This window comes from Paramormyrops kingsleyae, chromosome 12 (genome assembly GCF_048594095.1).
Source record: "Paramormyrops kingsleyae isolate MSU_618 chromosome 12, PKINGS_0.4, whole genome shotgun sequence".
Taxonomy (NCBI): domain Eukaryota; kingdom Metazoa; phylum Chordata; class Actinopteri; order Osteoglossiformes; family Mormyridae; genus Paramormyrops; species Paramormyrops kingsleyae.
In genome coordinates this window covers 16,520,766-16,548,094 of record NC_132808.1, presented here as the reverse complement: position 1 = coordinate 16,548,094, position 27,329 = coordinate 16,520,766, and the positions used below count along the sequence as shown (strand labels likewise).

The 27,329-nt window shown below is 36.9% G+C and overlaps 1 protein-coding gene across 2 annotated transcripts in view; it reads left to right on the top strand.

Moving 5' to 3' along the window:
- The window catches only part of LOC111845325 (polypeptide N-acetylgalactosaminyltransferase-like 6), a 133,056-nt gene that overhangs the window by 79,714 nt on the left and 26,013 nt on the right, over positions 1–27,329 (top strand). The gene's annotated exons all lie outside the window — the stretch shown is intronic.

The following is a 27,329-nucleotide window of genomic DNA, read 5'->3' as shown; positions in this document are numbered from 1 at the left end:
TTCCCTGTACCAGAAACAATGAAGATACAAGGATTGCATTATCTTATTTGGACACTAATAGCTTGTCTTTTTTTTCCAAAAAGTTGAATATGGAAGTAACCCTGGCAAACTGTGCCTACTAATGGCTTTGTTTTGTCAATAACCTTGCTAAATTAATAAATAAAACCATAAGTGGCATCTACATGTATATACTAATTACACACTCCAGTGACTTTATAACTGATGTTTTGTTTTCAGGTCCTTTTTTTGGTTCCTGTTATATTGATTTTTGGTGCCTAAATATTTAGAGACATTTCCCAGCGCTGCCCATGATATATGGGTCTAATTTACTAACCAATTATATCTGCTATTATGAAAAAAACACATTGCTACAAACTACAATTGAATATCCATCCATCTGTTTCCCTCAAATGCTTATCCAGTGCAGGGTCATGTCTGGAGCCTGTCCCAGGAGGAATGGGGAAAATCCTAATCATAAGGGAAATGGGATGCAGCTCTATCACATGGTACACAATATGGGCAATTTAGAGAAACCAATTCACCTAAACTGCATGTTTTTTGGGCAGTGGGACAAAACTGAAAGGGGGGGGGGAAACCCACACAGCAAGATAGACATTTCACACACACACAGCTATGGTCAGAGTTAAGCTCACAGTCATGAAGCTGTGAGGTCACAGTGCCGCCCCCTGAGCCACCACACAACCCGAGAACGCCTACTGAATATTATTTTCTTTAAATTATTGGGCCATCAAGCTCTTAGGTGCCTCCTCACGTCTTGATTAAACAACATATTTTTGGTGTTAAGTTTTGCATATATGCTCATCAGATGTTATGTCTATTAGTCAGATGCCGTAACAGGATGCGTAACAAGTTTATTCTACCTTATCACTTTTAAGAATGTGTTTTTCAGAATGACCTCCTTAGCAGTTTAGAATAGCAAATGGTTATTGATTAATTAATCCCTTTCAAGAACCCTTTAAACAGAGAACCGCACGTCTTTAAATTTAAGATGAGTACACAGGTCATCGCCAGGGATTTTTACTTGTGTGTAAATATTTATTCTTTTTTTCATGCCACATTAATATGGGATGCATTTTAAGTGAAATGTTGCCAGCATATATTAGGTGAAAATTAGGTAAATAACATAAAGGAATAAAAGAAGATTTAATAAGACTGCAGGAATAATCCCTGTAAGTTAGCATAAGGACAATATTCAAAATTACCAGCCATTCACAGTCAGCTTCCTTAGCTTATTGAGGAGTCATCGTTGTCCTCACTCTGTTGTTTAATCCGCCGAGGATGTTCTCAGCATGTACAGCTTAACAGCGTACACGACAAAAGACGAGGAACTGGAACGCAGAAGAGGAAATTGACAGTAAAGAACAGTAGAAATGCAAAATGGGATGTCAAAGTGGGATGTCTCTTGATACAAAAGTACATGGTACATGATTTTGCTGGCGGTAATTAGAATTCTCATTCACTGAAAATCCTATAGTCCCATAGTGCTGTGAACATTCATAAACCTTAGTCAGTCACTTTTTAACTTGGGTCCCAGTACTGATGGCACTGTTTCAGTTCTCCGGCAAATGGCCTGGTTTTTGCTTGAATAAACAATTTTTTTAGGCATGTCTTCTGGAGAGAATGTATTATATATCTTATACCCCTTATATTTTCATTGTTGTCAGATTTATTGGCCCAATTTTGAGTCTTAAGGGGATAGTCCTGTTTTATACAACTTAGATCTCTATTCAAATGCTTGAAGCGTTGAAGCAGCATGACTGGTTTTTCCAGTTTCCTGCAGTATCCTGAGCTATGGTGAATAATATATGTATACTTGTTATAAATCTGCACGTATGCATCAGGTAGAAGCAACTTTTGTCTCTGTGTCAGGCTTAACAAAACAAGTCAACTCAAACAATACTCACAATAAAGCACAGATTTGTGTGCTGTAATGCGTTTATGATATGGTTATCTATCACGATCATGAAAACAAAATGACTCTTCTTTTCATTAGATATGCTTTTCGATAAGAAGATGAATTGCAATTCACGCCACCACCAGGGACATCACTGTTGCTCGGCAACACAAACTTTTAACTGAGCTAGCTGACAGAACTAGGGTAACAAGCTAACCTTTGCCATTTCTAACTGTGCCATAAACGTCTCTTAGGACATCATTTAAGGATCGCTTTGTAGATATCTTAACAGCGGAGCTTTTCTTTTTATACACAACTTTAAGAAACGTCTCAGAGCCAGCTTGACTGTATTCATCAAGTTTCTTTTTTTTTGGGGGGGGGGTGGGGTGGTAAAAAGATCTCTTCACTTTAACACTGGATTATGTATGGTTTTTGATTTTTATATACTAAGAGAGTCTGTCTTGCAGAGAAAAAAATATATAAAAATCAAAAGGGATATTCATTCGAATACCTTGAAATATCCACTAACTTTGTAAGGCTAAATCAAGATATGCAATTTGTTTTTAGAAACAAGTGGTCGCTTGGTTCTCATATTCATGATGTGTTGTCGAGCATTTGCTTTTTCTTAAAAAATATATTTTTTTAGACATTGTGTGAGACGTTTCTCACCATTAGGTTTATCTAATGTCATAAAAATGAGTCCATCTGAGGAATTATCTGAGGTATGCCTAAACCCCATCTAAAATAAGTCTTGCATGCATAAATAAGTGGATCTTTTCTTATGTGTGAATATTTATTCTTCAACCGATTTCCTTCATTTGTGCCAGCTGCCTACTGCCTCTGAGAACTGGGGTTTGATTGCTGTCCTCATGTTGTTTAATACTGTGGAAGGGTTGCCGACATGCTTAATACTAATAGATCCCAAATTGATGTGAACTGGAGTATCAGCAGCATTTGAAAGTCATGGCATCAGGGAGTGGAAGTTGGAGGGAAAGGTCTTTGTATCCGGACTGGCAAGATCAAACTACAGACATGTTCAGATGTATTCATTTATTGAGTCAAATGACTTGCCATTTGAGGAATACAAATCCAGGCTTCTTTTTACATTCGTTTTCGTCTCTCTTGGGTTAGTCATTAAAAATAACAGTCATGCATCTATGGCACGTCACTGTGCCAGTACTTTCTCTCCCTTCTGAACAGTTGTTGGATTTAAAGTGAATATTTCAAACTAGTGCTTCAACTTCGAAAATGCTGTAAAAAATAGTTTGATTGCCCGAATTGTCATTCATTCTGCAGTTTTTAAATCTGGATGCTGGATTATTTGATTGATCTACACTCACCTAAAGGATTATTAGGAACACCATACTAATACGGTGTTTGACCCCCTTTCGCCTTCAGAACTGCCTTAATTCTACGTGGCATTGATTCAACAAGGTGCTGAAAGCATTCTTTAGAAATGTTGGCCCATATTGATAGGATAGCATCTTGCAGTTGATGGAGATTTGTGGGATGCACATCCAGGGCACGAAGCTCCCTTTCCACCACATCCCAAAGATGCTCTATTGGGTTGAGATCTGGTGACTGTGGGGGCCATTTTAGTACAGTGAACTCATTGTCATGTTCAAGAAACCAATTTGAAATGATTCGAGCTTTGTGACATGGTGCATTATCCTGCTGGAAGTAGCCATCAGAGGATGGGTACATGGTGGTCATAAAGGGATGGACATGGTCAGAAACAATGCTCAGGTAGGCCGTGGCATTTAAACGATGCCCAATTGGCATTAAGGGGCCTAAAGTGTGCCAAGAAAACATCCCCCACACCATTACACCACCACCACCAGCCTGCACAGTGGTAACAAGGCATGATGGATCCATGTTCTCATTCTGTTTACGCCAAATTCTGACTCTACCATTTGAATGTCTCAACAAAAATCGAGACTCTTCAGACCAGGCAACATTTTTCCAGTCTTCAACTGTCCAATTTTGGTGAGCTCGTGCAAATTGTAGCCTCTTTTTCCTATTTGTAGTGGAGATGAGTGGTACCCGGTGGGGTCTTCTGCTGTTGTAGCCCATCCGCCTCAAGGTTGTGCATGTTGTGGCTTCACAAATGCTTTGCTGCATACCTCGGTTGTAACGAGTGGTTATTTCAGTCAAAGTTGCTCTTCTATCAGCTTGAATCAGTCGGCCCATTCTCCTCTGACCTCTAGCATCAACAAGGCATTTTCGCCCACAGGACTGCCGCATACTGGATGTTTTTGCCTTTGCACACCATTCTTTGTAAACCCTAGAAATGGTTGTGCGTGAAAATCCCAGTAACTGAGCAGATTGTGAAATACTCAGACCGGCCCGTCTGGCACCAACAACCATGCCACGCTCAAAATTGCTTAAATCACCTTTCTTTCCCATTCTGACATTCAGTTTGGAGTTCAGGAGATTGTCTTGACCAGGACCACACCCCTAAATGTATTGAAGCAACTGCCATGTGATTGGTTGATTAGAGAATTGCATTAATGAGAAATTGAACAGGTGTTCCTAATAATCCTTTAGGTGAGTGTATACTGTAGCTTTACAATGAAGGTTATAATGATTTTTTACTTTTAGGGGGGCATAGGTACTTCGTGGGGACTATTCTGTTGTGTTTTTGCTTGATAAAGACACGCTGTACCTCTGTTCTACCCAGAGCTTCTGTTACCTGTTGTACCCCATGAAAGCATATCATATTGGCCCCCCAATCCAGTCTAAGAATCACCCTACTCCCCCCCCCCCTATACAATATCCCTGGTAGAATCCTGTCACAGTTCTTCACCCCTTAGCCTTTATTATTCTGGAATTATTCTGGAGAGTGTCCACTCAGAGCCGTATTCGACAATAGACACCTATTAGCTAACTTAAGTGCATCTGAGTGTCCAACACTAAAGTGCATGACAAATAAAACACTTTCTTTCTCTGTTATGAAATGCACTGGAACCTATTAAATTAGGTTTCAGGAAATTCCATTGAAAAGATGTGTAAATCAAAATGTAGGAGCGAATCAGACATGATTGAGAGCACCTGCTTTCAGCTTCTGCTTTTCCTGAGTTCGCATCTTCCTGTTTGCCTCTTTTCTGAGCTCTGTGATAAATTCATACCTGGAAATATGTGTATGTTCTGCATTTTTGTCAAATAAATCATCTACTGTGGAATCACAAGATCTACTGTATGTAAAAACACAGAATTGTGCAAGGTTCCTTCGGTCTCCAAAGCACATAGCACACAACATAAAATTTTTCTGTAATCTTTTAATGTTACTCCTGTGCTATGAATGTAATTTCTATATTTTGGGGCATTTAAAACATGTATATGTATTTGTATGTAGCCCAATATTAAAAGTCTACATACTGTACCTATATGCCAACATTTGCATACCAAATAACACAATTAACTTATTTGAGTTTATGGCTATTTTTATTCACAGCAATCACTGTTTTAAAAAGTGGTTTATAATCACTGTTTTAAAAAGTGGTTTTCAATTTTCAGTAACACTTTGTAGCTCAATTTCTATTGAAGTACAAATCATGAACATATATTCCCTGCATGAAATACATGAAGCGTCATGATTGGTGAACGAACATAGGATCAGTAAGTACATAACACTTAGTTTCTGGGTAATTAATACATTAAGTAAGAATGTACTACTGCAATATTTGTGTCCCCTGAATGAAAGTGTTCAGTTTTTCTAGAACTAAAAGTACACATTGCATTCAGCACTACAGCTAATGCCACTTTCTGAGAGGGCATCTTTACATACAGCTAGAAAGAAACTGAAACTAAACTGCTAGAAATGGAACAGTTTTGAGTTGCGCCGGGCTGTGCCTGGGCTCTTTTGTATATTCAGTTCTACTTCAGAGGATTAAACTTTAACTATGAAACACTTCTGTGGCATTAAAATTATTACTCATTACTGAATAAGATATACATTACAAAGGCCAATTAAAAAAAGATGGGAGTAATTCTTTTGAAAGATTTAAGGTGGTAAAATTTCTCTGTGCTACTTGCTACTTTTAAAGTTCAGGTCTCCAGAGAAATGATGACGCAGGTTAAAAATGCTATTTTCTGGTGGGAAAGTAATATGTTAAGAAAGCAGGTTACATAAGCCTTTTGGTAGGTTAGGTGAAAATAGAGGCCGAGTTTCACGATTCTCCTTTATGTTAGTCAAACCTGTGGCCAATATTAGGCCCTGATAGATTCTTTTAAAACAATTTTTAATGGCTGAAAAGGCAAAAACATGGCTATCCAAAATTGATATCCTTTTTCACAAACAATGGTGGCATCAATTGACAAGATTAAGGGCATTTGCTGAAGCCAGACAGAAACCCGGATTTGGGAGATCATTTGTATGTATTCAATTTGTCAAGTTGCTTTGCTATTTAAAATTTGTAAGGCTTACACACTGTAATTAGATTGTGGGTCCCAGTACACATTGGGCATCCTTATCTTTAGCAAAGTTATTCAATATTTATGTCAAGCTAACCTTGCAACAGTGAACTATTTTGCAGATTACAGTTGTATGAGAAAGCATGCAGGCGTCTGGTTATAGCTCGCAGCCTTACGATGCACTGGTTTAAAAGCCATTTCAGCGAACTTATTTGAAATATAAACTCATATGTTTATTTTATTTTCTTTCCTTTAAGACATCACATTTTGTTTGATCAGCCTGGTTTAGATACTACATTTATAAATACTAAATATTTATTAATTGCAAATATTATATTAAATATGATGTTAAATGACAATGAAGTGACGTGGGAATTAATTTAGGGGCAGGTATGAGGGACAAAGTTGTATAGCAACTGAGATCTACAAGGTATGTGTAGGTAATTGTTTCTTTTATCTGGTTTGATACTGAGACCCTTTGATTCTTGCTTATTTCTATAGTCCCTTTTAGTCTAAGAAACTGTTTTGTTTGTTTGTTTGTTTGTTTGTTTGTGATTATCATGGGACAGCAAACTTTTGGGACAGCCTTATTTTGCCTCATGCCTACTGGATGGTCAGTTTCATTCCATCTCTGGGAGTTTGCATAGTGGCTGCAGTACCACCCAGGTTGTACTCATCCTGCAATTTTAAGTAAATAATAATTAATGCATTGGGTATTGTTCATATTCTTTTTAAATTTATTATTACCATTAGTCATGAAGTCCACTGGCATTCTTTTTATTTTTTGTCCATAATTATTATTTCAAATCACTTATTTTCAGTGGTATTTGTGTTTCTGTTGTGAGTAAATAGAAATACCTTTGGTGCAAGTGAGTTTGACATCACGTGGAATAAACTCTTTTGTACATTTCAGTAGAAATGTGTTTCGCCACACATTTATTACAGTATGTGTCACTATTTATTTGTTTGTTTGTTTGTTTGTTTAGTCATTCATTCATTTGCTTACTCATTCGTGCATTAATTTAGCCAATCTATTTATTTTTTTTTTATTTTTTATTTTATTTCTCAATCGAAAACAGCATCATTTTAAAAATCAGAATATTGATAAGTAACTGTTGTGATGTGATCCATATTTGTGGGACTAATGTAGCTACTGCTGTCAGATTTTCAAACGTTTAGCATATATAGACCAGAAAACAAAACATCAATCAGAAAGTCACTGGAGTGTGTAATTAATATATACATGTAGATGCCACTTATGGTTTTATTAGACAAACCCATTTGTAGTTTTTCAGGGTTACATGCATAGATCTGCAGTTTTATAAGATGAGAGGCTGTTCACATGTGCTTTACTTTAATGATCTGGTTTATTTATTGAACAGTCAGTTGATACAGTGCCATGAAACAGTCAAACTTCTCATTGTTCCCCAAGGACGGTATGTTTTGCATGGACCTAATCCGAAAGTTTTTCTATTAGTAATGCCTAGCAAACAAATGTTTCTTAAAACATGGCTTTTTTGTGTTAAATTAATAGAGCATTTCTTAGATATTTAAGCACAGTTTTTATTTCACTGAGATAATAAACATATATTTCCTCAAACACGGGATAAAACATGTTGCCACACAGACATCTGCTGTCTCCATTTCAGAAACCTAACAAAGTATCTGGAGCTTCAATCTGTTTCACTAATCAAATGAAGAACAGCTAAATGTGTTATAGAGTTAGTTTGATTAATGTGTAATTAATGAATGTGTGTCAGTTGTTTATTTTTTGGGGATGCTTGCCTCCAGATGTAAGTGAAATTGTCATCAGAGTAGTGAGATATAGTACATGGAACATCTGTTCACTTCAGTGAGGCTTGGCTGGGCTGAGTTTGAGATATGGAGGGATATAAATAATATATAGTCTGCAGGAAGCAAGTTGGGAGCGAACATCTGAAGCTGGGGCTCCATAGACAGTGAAGCTCTGTGCCATATGTGATAATGTTCTGTATCACTGTCCTTAGTTTAATGAAATTCTTCATATCACTTCATGATTAGACTGCAAATAAACAATGACATTTGTAATTTCCTATGATTTCTTTCAAAATCGTGAGGTCCAAGTCTTTAGAGTCCTGGTGCTCCCTGTTTTGCTGTATGGCTGTGAGACATGGACACTACCCATTGACCTGAGATGAAGACTGGACTCCTTCGATACTGTATCTCTTTGGAGAATCCTTGGGTACTGCTGGTTTCACTTTGTGTTGAGTGAGCGGTTGCTAGAGGAGTCCCGAATGAGGCACATTACCTGCACTGTGAGGGAGTGTCAGTTACGGCACTACGGCCATGTGACGCGTTTCCCTGAGGGTGATCCGGGTCACTGCTGAGGACCCAAGCGGCTGGACCAGGCTAAGGGGACGCCCACATAACACCTGTCTGCGCCATTTCTGGAGGGTGGGACTGGACCATGTGGCTGCCTGGGGGGTCGCCACCTGAGATGCCAAGGTGTTTGTCATGTGGTGGGTGCAGCAACCTGCTGTACCAGTTCATGTTCCCCAACCTTACCTGACCTGACCTGATTTCAATATAAAATATAAGAATGTGTACCTTACAGTTTGCAAAATAAAGGGGCAAATTCTCTTACAAATACCTGGGGTGATGTAACATTACCTGGGGAAATGTAACAAGGATTAAAAAATATAATAATAATAATTATTATTATTATTATTATTGTTATTACACATTTCCCCAGGTAATTTAAGAGGATTTGCCCCATTATAAATACCTTCCTGATTATATTATTATAATTCATTATGAAGGTTTCTATAGTGTATTATAGGTGAGAGCTTCATAGAGCATTCATAGTGCATAATAAACATGGCTATAATGTATTCCTTTTCATAAATATGTTTATAATACTTTATGAATGGATTATAATGTATAATTAAGGTATCTATAATGGATTATGATGACTGCTTTAAGTGTTACCAAAAGATTAAAATTAAGTAGTGAAAAAATAGGATTTACTTGACTTAACAATAAATGCTTAAGTAGTATTTTTGTGAGATAAGCTTGATATGGAAACAAAACCAAGTGAATTTCTGGGAAACATTGTGCATATTCACTAACAGAGCAGTTTATTATGTACGCTGGTGTGCTATACATCCAGCTCCTACACACAGTGAATTGTGGTTGCAGCTGAATATATGGATGTAGCATGTAGAGACAAGAGGTTGAGGTTCATTTACTGTACAGCTAAGTATTAGCATGGTTAAGATGCCTGAATAGTAAGATTCAGTCCACGGAACATCTTGATGATTATTAATGTGTCTAGGATTTACATATAATTGCACCATGAACAAAAAATCCAGTCAATGCCATTTCTGTAGCCGAAAACTCCATGTTAATGAGAGAGGTCAGAGGGGAATGGTCAGCCTCATTAAAACTAACAGGAAGGCCACAGGTGCAAAATTAACAGCTCAATACAACAGCAGTGAGCGGAAAGGTTTCTATAAATGCACAACTTGCCTTCCCTTTAAGCAGGTCTGGAGGCAAAAGTGGGTCCTACCCAGTACAGTTCCTTGTACCTAATAAAGTGGCCAGTGAGTGTACAGAGATTCCCATGGTAGTTGGTATTCATTATTCCAATTTTTCAGCTCTGGGGGAATTCAGAGTCCTTCCCAGAATTTCATATTTAATATTCTCTATTAGCCATATAATTAAGCATCATTGGAAAATATGAGATTGCATACAAAATCATTGCATTATTTTTGATTTCTTGAATATTAAATAAATGTTGAGTCAATCCAGGCCTTAAAACAGGGGTGTATAAGGGGTGGGGCCACAAGGGCACTGACCCAAGCTGAAAGCCTATTGGCTTCAAGATTGTCTCCTCCCCTGTCACTCTCCGATTCAAACCATATCATTGGCAAATGATAATATTGGCCCCTCTATATGAAATATGGCCCCTCTTATGGCCCTAGAATCATCCCAGAAACAACCTTACATTATACATGTAAATCAGGGTGCTTCATGTGATCAGTCAGAATTGTATTATTTTTGTTGGTTCTCTGATATTGCAAGTGTAAAGCGGAAAAAAAAATGGTTTCTAAGTTCTTTAAATACTGACATCTGGACATGTGAGAGGACTTGTATTTGCACAGGTGTAAGAAAATGCCAGGATATATACAAGTAAATGAACACATACCAATGGTAGCAATATTTCCTCCTAAGCATACTGTGTTTTGCATGGGTGAGAATGAAGGCCCTTATTATGCTACATGGTATATTTACAGAATGCTGTGGAACACACGGTTTCCACTGACAAGACGGAACTCTCCTGACTCTGTCTTGCAGTGCAGTAACACTGGTGCTCTCTGTTGCTGTAATCTTGTGCCGAGCTGACAGGCCTTTCACCTGCCTGATAGTTTCGTGTTGAGCTCTGATATCATTGATTTCCTGCGAGGGGGGATTTAAGCTCAGGATCCCCTCGACTGGAGACGTGTGAGCGAGTCTCACATTTTCTAATTGGGTTCGGCCCCCAAGGATCTAGAGAGTGGACCGGTGCCCTTACTAAATTTGCCTCAAGGACATTCTTTATTAAAGAGAATGAATTATGCCTTCTGATCAGAAATCCAATTAAACTGATCTGATCCTGATATTACAATGTGCACACAGTGTAGAGGTGTTTCTTTAGAAATTTCTTTTTGGGAGAATCCAATGTAGTTATGTATAACTCTGATGCTTAATAACAGATGCTGAAAATGATGTATGCAAAATGATGTATACAAATCATCATGTGAGACATTGTATTAATCATCCTCTGTTTATTGTCAAGTTATGTGACTTTAAAGTTTAAATTTTCCTCCTTCGTTTTGGCATTTGATGATGTATATTCAGCATTTTGAGAAATGCACTAGAAATGTCATGATTATTTTATTTTGAAAATAACTTAAACGTAACTGCTGTGGTGCTTTGAACTGACAGTAATCAGGCATTTACTGAGTATCTTGTGTACACAGTTACCAGTTTTGGCAGATGTGGTGATTTTTTTGAAAGTGATTAATAATCACTTAAAGCTGGAAGACAGGAAAAATAAATTTGTAAATCAATGTCAGATATCCTACCAGGGAAAGGCAGAAACTGTATAGATATCTGCATGCAAATGTTTTACATTTTAGTGTAGGCAGTGGCGCGTCTTAATGGTTAGGGAAGCACACTTGTAATTGAAAGATTGCTGGTTGAAATCCCCGACGAGGTACCCTGAGCAGTGTACCACCCCCAAGCACTGAATTAGCTGCCCCCTGCTATGTCATGATGTCACGTATGGGTTAAATGCAGAGGACACATTTTGTTGTTGTGTGCTGTGGTGTGTCAACACTGATCACCAAATTCTAGTTGACATCTGCCTGTTATTCATGCAGTATTTGGCTATTCACACTAGCTTATGAACAATGATGTGTTTCAAACAAATTTGAAGCCAAGAACAGCGATGAAAATGTAAACAGCAAGCTTAGGTAAAACTCAGAAAAGTTTGTGCCGTCTTAAAATTAATCTTGAAGAAAGAATGCATCTAAATGAGGGGATAGGGGGTGTTTTGGCAGAAATGCATTTTACCTAAACTGGCAACTGTTAAACAGGAGATTTGCTGTTTTACTATGTAGCAGAGGTCAATACCAAGAATTATTCATTTGTCATAATGGTGTGTGCTTTATTGAAGGAAATGTTAACCTATTAATTTGCTACACCCTGCTCTCATGGCAGGATGCCAGTGGTTAAGGACTTCTCTGTCGGCAAGGTAGAAATGCGACAAAGGTTGCCAGGACAACTTGAATTGTTAGATGAATTCTCATCATGAACCTGACATGTTTTGAGTTTCGCCAGCTACAGCTGGTCAGTCTGTGATTTGGGAAGGACTTTGATGATCTTTGGCTATCTGAGACTTGTTTGTGGTTTTTGTCTTATACCATAACATTATCATTAGTTTGACACTGTGATTCCCTGCATCCCCACACTAGCTGTTTCTCATTACTAGAGCCCTTCTTGTGTGTCAGCAGCAATGGGTGAAAATGTTGGGAATTGAGTGTCTTCTTCTCTCTATTCACTGTCGCATGAAACGGCTAAGAGAGTCTTAGTAAGGCTTTGAGTGAAATAAATCTGACTGTAATTGTGCTGTCCCAGAAAATGACTTAATTGTTTAATTTTCTGCTATGCATCACAAAGCCAAATCCGGGAATAGCAAGACTGGGAAAAGATACCCTCACTGCTTAATCAGGCTTGTCATTGGTCCTTTTCCCTCCAAAAGCCACTCTAGAGTAGACCTTTGTACTTTAGCCCCATTGTCGTGATTAATGGGATCCATTACAACGTCAAGTCTTCCTCTAGTGGTTGTTTCTAATTACCGTTCCTGTTTTTCCACTGCTTGGGAAGTGTTAAAGCCAAAAGAATAGGACAACCTGCGTGTGGTGATACTAAAGTTTAAGAAGTAATATGACAAAATAATTATGCTTTAAGAGTTTCAGGGTAACCTGAACAATATTATATGTCAAACAGATTGTCTTCTCAGGACAGACTAACAATTGTCAGGCTGTGATGAAACTGCATTGCACTTCATCGTGGAGTTTTAATAACTGAGTGTGTCTGAGAGTTAAATATAGATTTTCACACTCTCACACTCTCCTACACATGCTTCCAGTCCGTGCCAGGATGCTCTTTCCACACAAAGGGATGGAGGTGTGAGACCTGGGGAGGCTGCTGCTCTATAGCTAGCTTTCCTTTGCTTGCTAATAGCTGGAAATAAAAAAAAAAACTTATAGTCAAAGACGAATTAATGCATTGTCTGTTTGTGTGACTTTCTTGGTGTTTCTTGCATTATTGTAGGCTAATTTGTATGACATCTATTGTTTCCCATTGTCTGGTGTTATTTCCTTATATATAACAGAAGCTAGGGCTAGCAAATCATGAACACTATACATTTTGTTTTGTGCTCGGTGCGGTGTGTTTGTTTTTTTCGGAGGGCTAGCTGAACACCTCATCCGTGACGACATGGATATCAAAGCAGCAAAATCAGGCAGCTTCCTTTGTTCTGTTAGACTGAATGCATCATATGGTGAAGTAAAAGTACTACAATGTATATAATATTAAATCAGAACGTGCACTAAGGGAGTATAGATTAAGGCAAAATTATTTGAAAATGGTATGATCTGTAATTAAATATTGACTAGACATGATTAGACAACTAATCTAATGTACAGCTGACATAGTAACATGCTTTCTTTTGCCATGAATGAATGGCATGCAGGCAGCAGTCAGTACAGAATGTGTCAGTATCTATAAAGGCTTTTATGAAAGCATGAAGAAACTCCTTTAGGTCAGTAAATGTGAACTGACAGTTGGGTCAGAGATAAAGGTTTCTGTCACTTTGGGATTGAAAGTGATTCATGGAACTTCTGTCTGAAGATTACTTACACTTTTTACTTCATTTATACCTTCCAAGATCAATATACATATATGTAATTTTTTTATAGCTTGCAGTATACTCAAGAAACCGATTTGAAAAATAATAATCTGTAATATCACTATGCAATAATGGTACTATGCACATTCCTTATTTATCTCACATATTCATATCCTTGCACTTCTGTATTTTTGTAGTATTTATTTTGTCTTTCATAAGGACAGCATCAGTAATTGATGTTCTGCAGGGTTATACAGGTCTTTGCAATCCGTGGAATTCCTTCACATGACAGTTTGCCATATACTTTTTTGGTTTCTATTGGTGAACTTTTCACTTTGGATCATGTTCATTGTGGCACAGCATAATGACAGGAGGATACACAGTACACATTAGTAACAAAAAGGGAATTTTATTGACAATAGACTAAACAAAACAAGAGACACGAGGGGTCAAAACCAAAGCAGATCATTGAAAAAAGAACTAACTAGGGCTGGGAAAACAAACACAAGGTAAAACACAGGGACTACAACCAAGAAAACACCTGAAAACACTGCCGGGTCATACATACAGGACCAAACACAATAAATGACTGTGGAACAGTGCAAGAGCAGGAACAGGTGAGGGTAATTACCAAACACTGAGGACTTCAAACACGAGCTGGTATAACAAAGAAGAGAAACACTAAACAAGGACCAGTGCTGATATACATAAAACACTAGATAAGGAACAAGGGGGAAAACCACACCCTCAGACCATTCACCCTGGTGGTGGCCTGGGGGCAGGGGGACACTTTGGGACCTGTGAAGTGCAGAAGGCTAGGGGAACACAGAGAACAGGATGACCAGCGACACCAGCTGGCCTAACAGGGAAACAACAGACGAGGCCAAGACTGATCCTGACAATTTTCCAGTGGATTCACTGGCTCGTTAAACTTGTTTAACTATTTCATGGCTGATTTTGATTTTTTGGAATCATTATCTGGATGGCAGGTGTGTTGGCAGGGTGATCTTGTCCCGCTACAGATGGGTAAAGGCTATATTGTGTTGTGATTCCATCTCTCTTAACAAGGCCAAGGACTTCTGAAAGTTAACCTAGAAATAACACAGTGGGTATGAGTTTATATTCAACAAAAGCTTCATCTTTACAAAACAGCTGGTCAGAAGGAACAAAGGAGTGAATTTCTGGCTGTACCTAACGATACTTTGTAAATTTAAATAGCTATTTCCAATTCGTCAAGGTAGCATTAATGTAGCTGATTTAAAACTCTTGGAAACTTTGTCCACTTTTTGTCCTTTGACTTTGTGTTTTTCAAACCATCTATTGCAGTTCATGTACAGTAGAACGAAGATTGAGTTGTGGCTTCAGCCTGCCAGAGAGGTTACTGTTCCAGGAATCTTCTAGTGATTGACCGAGATTTGTCAAAGATGCATTTTACATTTTTTTAAACCAATTTCTGATCTGTAGAGCATAAGAACCTTTTGTATGCTGTCTTCAAAGAGTTCTTGCCCATGCTGAAAGCTGACAATGGGTTTTGAATATGTGTGACCTCCACTTTATATGTTGGAGAAACAGAAAATAATCAATGGACACTGTATTTTTCCTAACTTTGCATTGTACAAAAAAAGCATGATTTCACAAATTTAATCAGATCTTCTTTGAAAGAATAATTTTGAAATACAGTGATCCAGATATTTAATAATTAAATTATTATTATTATTTAGATAACAAAAAATAAAATACAAGGTCATTTTCAAATTATTTTATCAGCCTTAGTCACTTACTAATTACACATTAAATGGATGTGATGCTGTTTGATTTCTACACACAAGTGTAAACCTTAAAACTATAAGAGTTACATTACAAGGCTTACACTTATATTATTTCATAAGCATTTTTCCAAATTTATGGTATAGAGTTTAAAGACCTTAAGTGCCCCAACCACAATGAAATGCAATGTTATAATTCAGTCAGTGTGTTGTGCTTGGGCAGTCAGTAGGCTACGGCCATGGGGTAATTTGAAAGTGCTATCAGCTCTGACCATGTTCTGCTTCCTGTTTAGCACCAATAAAGAAGATAATAATAATATTATTATTAATAATAATAATAATAATAATTTGATGATGATGATGATGATGATGATGATGAAGCATGTGTGTGGAGTTTGCGTGTTCGCCCCATTTCCTTCGGGTACTCTGGTCTCCCCCCCCCCCCCACAGTCCAAAAGCACGCTAAGGTGAACTGGAGTTATCAAAATTGTCCATAGGTGTGAATGGTGTGTGTGTTTTGTGATGAGTCGGTACCCCATCCTCAGTTATTCCCTTCTGGGATAGGCTGTGGACCCCCCCGCAACCATGAGTAGGACTGCCGGGTACAGAGAATGGATAATAATACTATTATTAATAATAACAAGAAGAAGAAGAATGAGGGATATTAACTGGATGTGAGCTAGTAACAACAATGCTATAAAACACGATATAAACCCCACAAAATTCCCAGTTAAGCTGATACTTATATTTGACATTGTCTACATCCAGCGAGAGGTATAACACTGTTATTCTGTCGAGAAAACCAGCTTCTGGGCACATATCACGAGAGGAAAATTGGCCCAGGTTGTTTTCTGCAGAGATCTGTCTGTAGCAATTTGAGGCATTCTGTGTCTTGATCAATATAAGACCACTACTGCGTATCAGAGGAGAAACAGCCGTATGTGGGAACTCTTGATGCAATGCAATACTTTCTGGTCTCATTGGGATTCCCACTGACTTCATCTTTTATTCTATCCACTGATTCTTATTCCTGCTACTGCTATTTACATCTTAATTCACACAGCATGCTTGTGAAGGTTGTGATCATGTTGTACAACCAGCTCTGCAAATTACTGTATGCTATGTTATTTCAATATTTATTAAAGTTAAATAAAAGGGAGATCTTGAAATGGCCTGACAACACGTTGGAACAAACTAATAAGGAAGTATTCTTTGTGGTGCAACCATAAGTTCCAAATCATTTTGATGCAATACAACTTCAACTTCAATCAAAACGCACAGGAATACCTGGTATTTCATAGCACTACTCACAGAATAAGAAAGGTCTAAGGTGATTTCTCATCCTGATTACTCCTAAACTGATTGCTGCTCTGAGCTTTATGGATAGTCTTCAATTAGATATCAGATTTATTATAGAATAAGTTCAGTATCTGGAGGGAACAGCTACCTAAAATGCTTTGTTATCTGCGTGTCTCCTGTAATGGGACCTTTGATCTTTCTACCTTTCCTTGATCAATAATTATCCCTGCAGCCAAAAGATAAGACTCAGCTTTTTCTTCTGAGCATCCATTTGTCATATACGTCACATCTGAACAATAGATATCTGCAGATTCTTGGAGAAATCTTGCATTACCTCAACAGAAATGAGGTTAATAGAATATTTCATCTGCTGCTTAACATACATTCATTATATATTAATCATCAAACTTAACTGCATCATTTCAAAGCAAAGTTTTATTTGTGACCGTAATTCAACTGGAAATTGTATAGCAAAAACACATAACAGCACATATTGATTTAGATAGCTACATAGAATTCCAATGAGTTTTATTAATAACCAATGAGACACTTAAGCATAATTGGTTCTCTCAGGTCATTGTACACTAAAGGCATCCACACATTTTGGCTTATTGTCTGACAGCTATTAAAACTGATGTAGTCTAGAATTTATATCAACATCATAACTATGCTTTACACTCTAAAATATGAAGAATAATATTTAGATTATATATTTTAATTAATATACTGTTTATGAACTATTCTATTATTTTATGAGAAACAGACTAAAGGGGACCAAGTTTAAAGGGATCTCTTCTTTCACAGTCACCGTTAATTAACGACACTTTGCTACAGTAGCTGTCGTTATTAATTATAGCACTAGAATTAAAATTACCATCTTCAAAGACACCCTTGTGAACTCATATTCCACCGAGTGGGGAAGAATGCACCTGGCTGTATTTAAGCAAGTTGAGCACCATAAACCCAGCTGAGAGAGACTGGGCAGGGTTCAGTCTTCAGTGCCCTTGACTTCTCTGAGTGTCTCATTCTTGGCAAGATCATTAGCCCGCTACTGGGATTCACTTGATTAATTCTTATTACTGGTTAATGGTTATAACAAAGACAAGGTCAAGCACAGAGAAGAACTGAAAAGTAAGGGGTTTTTCTTTAAAAGCAACATTTAATTATTGTTGTTGTTGCGGTTTATGCATATTGTTCTTAAAATATATAGAGGTAAAAATGCAGGTTTGCTTTTTTATTGACCAATATATTGTTTTACTTGATAGTGGCCATCTAAACTACATGTTAAAGACACTGAATTGTCTGAATGGCTGGCATTCATTGTAAATCTGCTTTTTGTTATTTTTACTTATTATGAGTTCTGTCACATTTGATTATTTTACTCATACACTCAGTTGCCATTTTATTAGGTACACCTGTCTACAACATGAAGGACCCACATTTGAATTACAGAAGGGGTAGACAATCTGTGCATCCGTAGAAGCCATTCTGCATGCTGTCATTGTATTGAGCGATTATATTTTGCACTTGTCGCCTTCCTGTTAACTTTAACGAGTCTGGCTGTTCGGCCTCTGAAATGCCACTGACTGGGCGCTTTTCGTTTCATCACACTTTTCTCTGTAAACTCTAGAAACTGTACTGTGTGAAGATGCCAGGAAGGTGGTTGCTTTGCAGTTTCTGAAACCGCCACATATGGCACAAACAGTCAAACAAATTTTAAATCATTTAGATCAGACATCTTAAGCATCCGAATTCTAAATCCAACAGGTTAGTGAACCTTCCAACCATGTCTGTGTGCCGTATGGAGTGAGTTACATCCACATGATATGCCATAGAAAAATGCTTTCTGATTGTGGTTATGTCATCCTTTTTTTTCTACACACTGACAGTAGGATTTGTACTGAATGTTTCCCGCCATATGTGTCACATCACCACAAATCCAACTGGAAAGACAGGAATCATGTAACAGTACCACAGAAGATTCCATCTGTGGTATTTTGAACCAATTTGCTGAATTTTCTGGAAATATTCTCAGTGTCCCAAAGCTTCCCTCTTACATCCACTTCCCCAAGGAAAAGGCAATTGATTCTCACCCTTCAGCAGAGAATACATCTTAATTGAACACTGCATTGTTGCCTGTAAAATCTGTCCCCACCAAGGACATCTGATCTCACTGTAGCATAGAAGTGATTTTTTTTAAGAGTCTAAGGGGTTGAATTTAATTTGGGTTTTTCTTTTACATGGTTCTCAGTTTCTCAGTAAAAGTGGTATTTTTGGAAAATATGTTTTATTCTGTGATTGGGAGTATCACAGCTGTAATTTTAGGGTCAGTACAGCAGAGAATACAAGTGACTTTCAACAAAAAAACCCCAGATTCTTCATTTATTCTTATTATTTCTGCCCTACAAAAGCAAAACACACTAACTGCATATTTTATAAAATTTGAGCTATGACTGAAATTGGGTCTCTATTTTAACTTGAGGCAAAATATCTTAGTTGAACTATGCTCATTTTTGAAGGAAACACTTCGTTTGCCTACATACTCCACATCTCAGTTTCAGTTCAGTGTCCGTGTACTTACTGAGTTTTGCCTTTGTAGGGCATTATTATTATTATTATTATTATTATTATTATTATTGTTGTTGTTGTTGTTGTTGTTGTTGGTCATTCCCATATTAAATTTTCTTTGTTATACAGTACTACCTGTGTCACACTTGGCAGGACAAATGACTCGGGGCATGTGTTGGAGCAAAAAAATTTTATTCGGATGCAAACCATAGCATAACTGAACTGTACTGGGTCTAGAAATAAGTGGGACCACAAGGGGTCAGAACAGGCAGACTGAATCAGGGAAGGACACAGGCGAACAAAAGGAACGACGTTAATGGCAGGACTGGGGAACACAGGTCTGGGAAGCACTTTTATCCAGAGTTAACAAGGGAGCAAATGAGAGGCAGCTGGAGTGCTTAACACGAGGGCAGGAACATGGCTCGTTATGGCCACGCTAGGGAGAAAAGAGGAGGAGCAGATAGGCGGGATGTGACCACCTGTGCCCTGGGATAGACTGACTTCCTACCTAAAGTTCCCTACCTAAAGTATTCTGCTTCCTAGCATTGGCTATAGTGATTATGGTAGATGGATGGATGGATGTTAGCTGTTCATTAAGATATTCCATTTAGTATTTCAATATTGAGTTTACTAAAATGTGCATGATCAAAGAGAATTTAATCATTTGCAGTTATTTAATATTTTATCGTATAACCCTTCCCCTGGAAATATATTTTAAAAGCACCTGCTCTCACTTATTAATGAGATAATCATAATCATTTCCAGCTAATAATTTCAGATGAGATATATCAATATGTGCTATACATCATCCAACAAAACCTGCTATTCAGAAGTTTCAGAATATATCTAAAATATTTTATACATCATACGTCAGTTTTAATTCCAAGTTCGTATTAGATGGGATTTCATCATGGATAGATTCAGTGTCAAAGAAAAAAACGTAGTAGCAGGCCCTCTTATCTTGTGATGAACAGAAATCTATTTTATTTGACCTGAACTCCATATATTATGTGGGACTGAAGTATATTTTTCTGTCACATTTTCTTTTACTCTGTGTAAGCTGACATCATGACAAACGGTGTCCCTGAAATGGATTTTATTTTAAAACTAAAAGAATATTGCACATTAATCTCTCTTTCATTTCTTCAAGTCTCAGAAAATGACTGCAATTACTTTCAATTACTCCGTTTTTGCATTTTGCTTAGCTTCAGGTGTTTGTGTGACTGTCTATCCATCAGCTTTGATAGATTCTCTGTTCTTTTGTATAAAAAGTGGATGCCTGTCCTGCGCATATCATCTTTGGCATTGTTCCTGTTATTGTAGCTCAACTGCAACCACTGTGACATGTTTATAATTTTTGTGTCATTATTTTGTATATATATTAATTAGCATTTAAATAAAGAACTATAACCCCAATATATTTTTATATAACAATAAAATCAGATGTCTTTTGTATTTTAAAATATAATAATTAAATGCATACCCAAATCTCTCAATCTAATATATTCATTCATCCATCCATTTCCTAACTACTTATCCAGCACAGGATTATGGGAGAAGTGAACAAGGCAGGTGTGCACCATAGGTGAAATGCCAGCTCCACACACAAAGAGCAGGATTTGAACCCCAGTCTCCATAGGTGTGAGCTGACAGTGTTAGCCTTCTGTCATTTCCATTTAGCTATAATAATTTATTACAGTCATTTCAAGTCTATTCTGTGACAAGGCTATTACAATTCTCTGGTGAGATTTAGGCCACTTTCTCAATTTTGTGACAGCCTGTTGCTATGGAAATTTAAGTCTCTGTTTTCTTGGGTTCACCACATTATACACTATCCACTTATGCATTAATCCGTATGACAGACTTATATATCACTGTTGTATATTTTTAGTATTAAAATACCATACAGATGTTAGTATTATAAATCCTATCATGGGGCAGTGAGCCTATTTGATATTATATGGACAATTTCCTCCAAAAAAAAAGTTTCATGCAGTAAAGTTTTTTTTTTCCTCAAAAGAATTTTATTTTTATGATGCAATCACAAATGCTAATAACAAAAGCAAAACCCCTGTATTTCTCATTTTGGCTGCTGACATGTTACCTAATGCACCATGCTCTTTAAATGTTAATTACAAAGGGTGACTAGATTTTTTTCACTGCAAAGTTGCTCAACAGTGAAGTAAACACGGTCATAGCCAACCAGGAGTTGCATGTAATACTGGAAAAAGGTATATTTTGCTGTCTATTAAAAGAAAGTCAATCAGAGCGTGAGCCTGATACAAAACGGGAGCAAAATTATGAGCGACTGTTGAGAATGCTGGATGGAGAATGGTGTCACAAATCACTCTACTTTCTCGTTCACTTAGACAAGTGCAGCAGTTTGCCATGAAATATGTGTGGAGCTGGGCATATTTCATAAGGCAGAGGGGCAGCGGAGTGAAACAGGGTAGTAATGTGGCAACTCCAAGTCACATCGCTTTCCATGGCTCGCTGATTAAATCTAAGCATTTGTCGGTATTAATACTAAAAGGAGCTATTTCTCTTTAAATCAGGTCAGAAAAGGCCCCAGACATGAAAAAGAAACATGATGATTATTTGAAACTAATTGTTTGAAAATCCTACATATAAAACATATGGGCCATATGGGTTTTTTGTTTCATTTCAATCTTTTTCATCCAAGAACTCGTCTTTGATCATCAAAATCATGCGGCATTGTTTTTGCGTAAACATCTTTCAAAAAATTAATTAATGCTAACTTCAGGTTCAGTAGTGCTGTACCATTTCATTATTCTCTGTGAGGTTCCCTTGAACAGTGTTTAACATTTTAAGCAGTAAACATAGAAATACAATTATGTTCTGTTTTGTTTCAGATTTCTTTTTTCTTCATTTACGTTTGTTTATTTAGCAGATGCTTTTGTCCAAAGTGACATACAAGTGATAGCAAATAGCACATTATTATTATTATTATTATTATTATTATTATTATTATTATTATTATTATTATTATGTGTTTTATGGTTTTAATGTGCTGATGTTAAAATGTAAAATATGGATTGTTAAAATAAAAAATAAACTGCAGATGGGTAGGAGTATACTGCACAGTGTTGTGAAATTTACAGAGTACAATTTACTATAAAATTAACTGTGCAAAAATAAGAATTGTTAGTAACACTTTAAATTAACCGCACCTGGTAATGCCTTTATAATTCATTCATAGAACATTTAGTGCACCTTCATAATAGATTCATAGAAAAATTGAGACCACCCTTTAGTTTTGAACAAATCTGCATTTTTAAATCCTGGTTTAATCGTAATTCTGACAGCTGAAGGCTACGCTGAGCATCAGGATGCTTCCAGGTTCAAAGTTTCTAAGACAGCAGTACACAAGAATAAGGTGAAGCAGGAGACACTGGGAACGACCAGAAACCAGGCAGGTAAAGGGCGGAAGAGACTTTGTAATGCCAGAGATGACCGTCAACTTATAGGACAGTTTCTCATGAATCAGAGGACGACATCAAGTGACCTTCAGAAGGAATGGGAAACATTAAGTGCAGGTGTGAAGTGCACTGATAGAACAGTTCGTAAAAGGCTCCTAGAAGCAGGACTGAAGTCCCATAAAGTGAAGAAGAAGCCCTTCATTAATGAGAAACAGAAGAACCAGGCTGCAGTTTGAAAAAAAATATGTTAATTATTCAGACATGCACCCATAGATTGAGAAATGGGTGAAACAAAAAATTGTGCTGTGGTCTCTTAATTTTTTCCAAATACTGTCTACTGCCACAAAAGATTTCGAGAACTACTGCTCAAAGTTCCTTCAAATGTATCCTTGTATCTGGTATGTTTGTGTCCTGAGTTAAAGGATAAAGATATACATTTATTTTACTTGGATTTCTTTCATGGTGTCTCATCCTGTTAATAAATATCAGACGGTCACATGCAACATGTACATTACAACTGATTCAGTGCTACATATCTGGAATTTCATTTTTGTATCTTGTGGGAACAATTTTTTTCTGAAGTAATTTATATTGTATATGTTCAAGGACATTCATTGGGGTATTGAGGGGTACCGTGTGTGTATAGAGGGGTAGGGGACAGGCGCCCTTGCATGTTTCATGTTTCAAACTTAAAAAACCTGTTAAAAGGATCCGACTAGTCATTTGAAGTTAAAAAAAAATCTGTCACGTTTGCTACTCTGACAATATTCCACATTTACCATTTTTTGTGCGATATATCCTTGTCAAGAACAGCTCTGCTGAGATATTCTTTTCAAATTGATCATTTCTACAGAATACAAATCCATATTTGCTATAAGAAGTATGTGTGTGTGTGTGTGTCTGTGGGGGGGGGGGGTGTTTGGAATCCCTTTGGTTTATGTTGAAACTGTTTTTATTCAGAGGGATCGTCTGCTTCAGCCTTTAAACTTTGTTGCTGAGGCTTCCACAAATAAAGTAAGCAAAGCTTTTTTATTCCTCAACTGTTTTTTTAGACACATTTCTGGCAGAAAGAGAGCCCTGATTGACAGAGGTTGCACATGTTCTTTACTGGAGTCTTTTACGAGACTCTTCACAATGATATGTACAAAAAAAAAATTAAATCATTTGCATGCAAATTCATTCATGAATTCAAACGCAGTTAAAGCCAGGGCAATTACAGTTTAATCCTAGTCAAGAGACAAATCTGCGTAAAACTACAGTCTTCACTGAATTATTTTATAAGATGTGAATAATTTATGTTATTATGTTCCTCCTCCCTTATTTGTGACGGTGTTTATGACATATTTATATTTCACAAGATGGTTCGATAGAGACAACTTATTGGATTTTATTAAAAATTGGCTAATTCTTGCAATAATAGCATTTCTTTACCAAAGAGAGAGACTCTTGGCGGTGAAAATACATTTACATTAATCAAATAAATCAACAATGTGCAGCAGCATTTGCTTTGATGTACTTTCAGTTTAGTTAAATTAAATGTAGTTTATAATCTGTATACTAAGAATTCTGCTAAAGTTGTACATCTGTCATGTTGTAAAGAACAAAATGAACAAATGACCACATATTATATAACTTAGTATAAACAAAATAAATCTCTAAGTAATTTTAATGAGCATGTTTGAAAGTATCATGTAGAAACCACTTTGCATTAATTAACAAAAATTATAATAATCATTTTGAAAATTGGCCTTTTCTGAATATTTTCCACCAATTGCTAAAACATCCCTCATGTATTTGTTAAAACCAGAGATTTTATATCCAGCAGTCATATAATTACATTTGTAGCCTTGTCACTGTCTCTTTTGTGGGGATAAGTGAATGCACATTGTCTTTGAGGTCACAGCATCAAACATAATGACTTTTCAAGTAGTAGTAGTGAGTGTGATTTGGAAAGCATGAGCTACACATCCGGTTTTTTTCCCTGTGCAAGATTGTAGCACCTATATAGTTCTACATCCAAGAAAAGTAGAAATGTTAAATTTTATAACAAACATCATTACAGGTGATGACATATTGACTCAGTGGGTGCAGAGCTGACTCCCAGCTGCAAGGCTAAGGGTTCGAATCCTGCTCCAGTGGTTGTGTGTGTTCTCTGGCCTTGCTTTCGTGGGTTTCCTCTTATAGCTACAAAAGTGGGTAGGTGGACTGGTGTCTACATCGCCCTTGATGTGTGAGAGTGTGTGTGACCTGTGATTGACTGGCATCCTGTTCAGGTTGTTCCCCTGCCTTGTGCCCTCTGCTTCCCTAGATATGTTCCAGGCTCACCAAAACTTAGTACAAAATAAGTGGATGTGGGTGGATAGATTTTTACAAGACTGAATGTTCTAGCTGTGTCAAATTCTGAATTTCTAGTATCTCAGAACATTAATAAAAACCTGCTTTATCTCATTATTCAAATATAAACTACAAGTATTAGTGCTTCAAACGTACTGCAAGAGACTAAGAGCAGGAGATGGAGAATATTGAAATAGAGTCAATACTTCAGTCATTCCATCAATTTATGATTAAAAACACTAAATGGTAACATTACTTAAGGCCATGTTTTAGTAATTTGTAAACACATTCAGAATACATTATAATGCATTCATAAAGCATTATAAATGTGGCTATAAATATTTACAGTATAAAAAGGCATAACACGTTATAGCCATTTTTATTATGCATTATGAATGCTTTATGAAGCTCTCATCTATAATGCACTATAGATACCTTCATAAGGCAGTACAAAGCATGCTTAATGCTTATACCGACCATTATAATACATCAATAAAGCTATCTATAGTGCATTATTGAATCGGTTTTATCCTTTTGTATGGTGTCTTGGTTTGGAAATTTGTCTCTTAAAAATAAGAATTGTCTGAATCAAATAGTGAAGTGGTCTAGTAAGTTAATGAGAGAGCAGCAGATGAATCCTGAAATGTTGTTTTCCAGGCAGGTACAGAGTCTGTCTGGCTCTATATTAAAAGATACTTCTCATCCACTACACTATGAGTTCCAGTTGCTTCAGTCAGGACGAAGACATAGAGTGCCTCAATGTAAAACAAAACGTTTTAAGAACAGCTTCATCTCTATTGCTATAAGCCTCCTAAATAAGTGAATAAGTTATTCGTCTTTTATGTGGAATGTGGAATTATGGTTATGTGATTGTGTTATAGTGTTATTTTTGTGACTCACTTTACTGCAAAGCAAATTTACCTTTGGGTACGAATAAAGTTGAACTGAACTGAACTGAACTTATAGATGAGAGCTTCATGAGGCAGTCATAATGCATTATAAACATGACTATAATGTGTTATGCCATTTTATAAATATTTATAGCCATGTTTATAATGCTTTATGAATCCATTATTATTATTTGCTATGAATGCGTTTATAAATTGCTAAAAACATGGGCCTTATGTCCATGAGAAACTGAGAAATGTATAAGTATACTCTAATAAGTATATGTGTAGAATATATTGGAAACAAATCATTTATATGTTTCAAAGGGATCTTTTACCAAGGCAGTCAGGTTCACACATGCTGCTCAAGGGGGGAACAAAGGGGCCGCCCAGCCTCTTGGTCACAGTCCAATGTGCTATTTGCTGCTCCATTTAATCCATTTTCAATTCAACTTTCAATACACACAATCCAATAATACATTCCCACGTCCTACTTTTAATCCATTTAAATCCTTAAAAAAAGCCATTTAAAGACTTTGTAATTTTGTAAACCTTTCTATAACCGTAAATGATATTTCTTGAGTATGAATCAAGCAGCTGTGTGTGTTACCCTTTCTCTTGAGGAACTACAGAATTGCAATTCAATTGTGATAATGGGTACCTGTGCAATCTCGATAATGAGTAGCTGATAATAATGCAGAAGAGACAGACATTGTCCGCTTCCTTCCACCAATGCAGGGCCGTAGCTAGAATCTCTGGCCCCTCTGACAAAATGTCACCTTGGCACCCCTTACATTGTATACGTTTACATTTTCTAGGGCCCCTATAAAGTGCTGGGTGCCCTGAATCTGCCAGGGTATCCATACCCCTGCTGTGTCCATGTACCAATGAATGTGGTCTTTTACACTGTGCACTGAGGTGGGCAGTACACCATACAGCATAGGAAGACACCAGGTTTTAATATGCAATTCACTTTTTTCATCTCTGGAAACAATTTTACCAATTGAGTTAAAGCCAAAGGACTCTGAAAACAGAAGTCAACACAAGGCACCAGATTGCCACAGTGGTATTGTAATGAAAAGAAGTACTCCTTCATCTGAAAGATGACCACAACTTTTTTTTTTTTTTCCCCGGAAATGCCTCAAAAGATTTAATGTGGAGCTTTGAGTAAAAGGCTGGTTTGGTTGTTCACTGTATCATTTGTATGTATTTCTCAAACATAATTTATTTTTTACTTTTTCAAAATATAGTGTCATCATAGTAAATACCTTA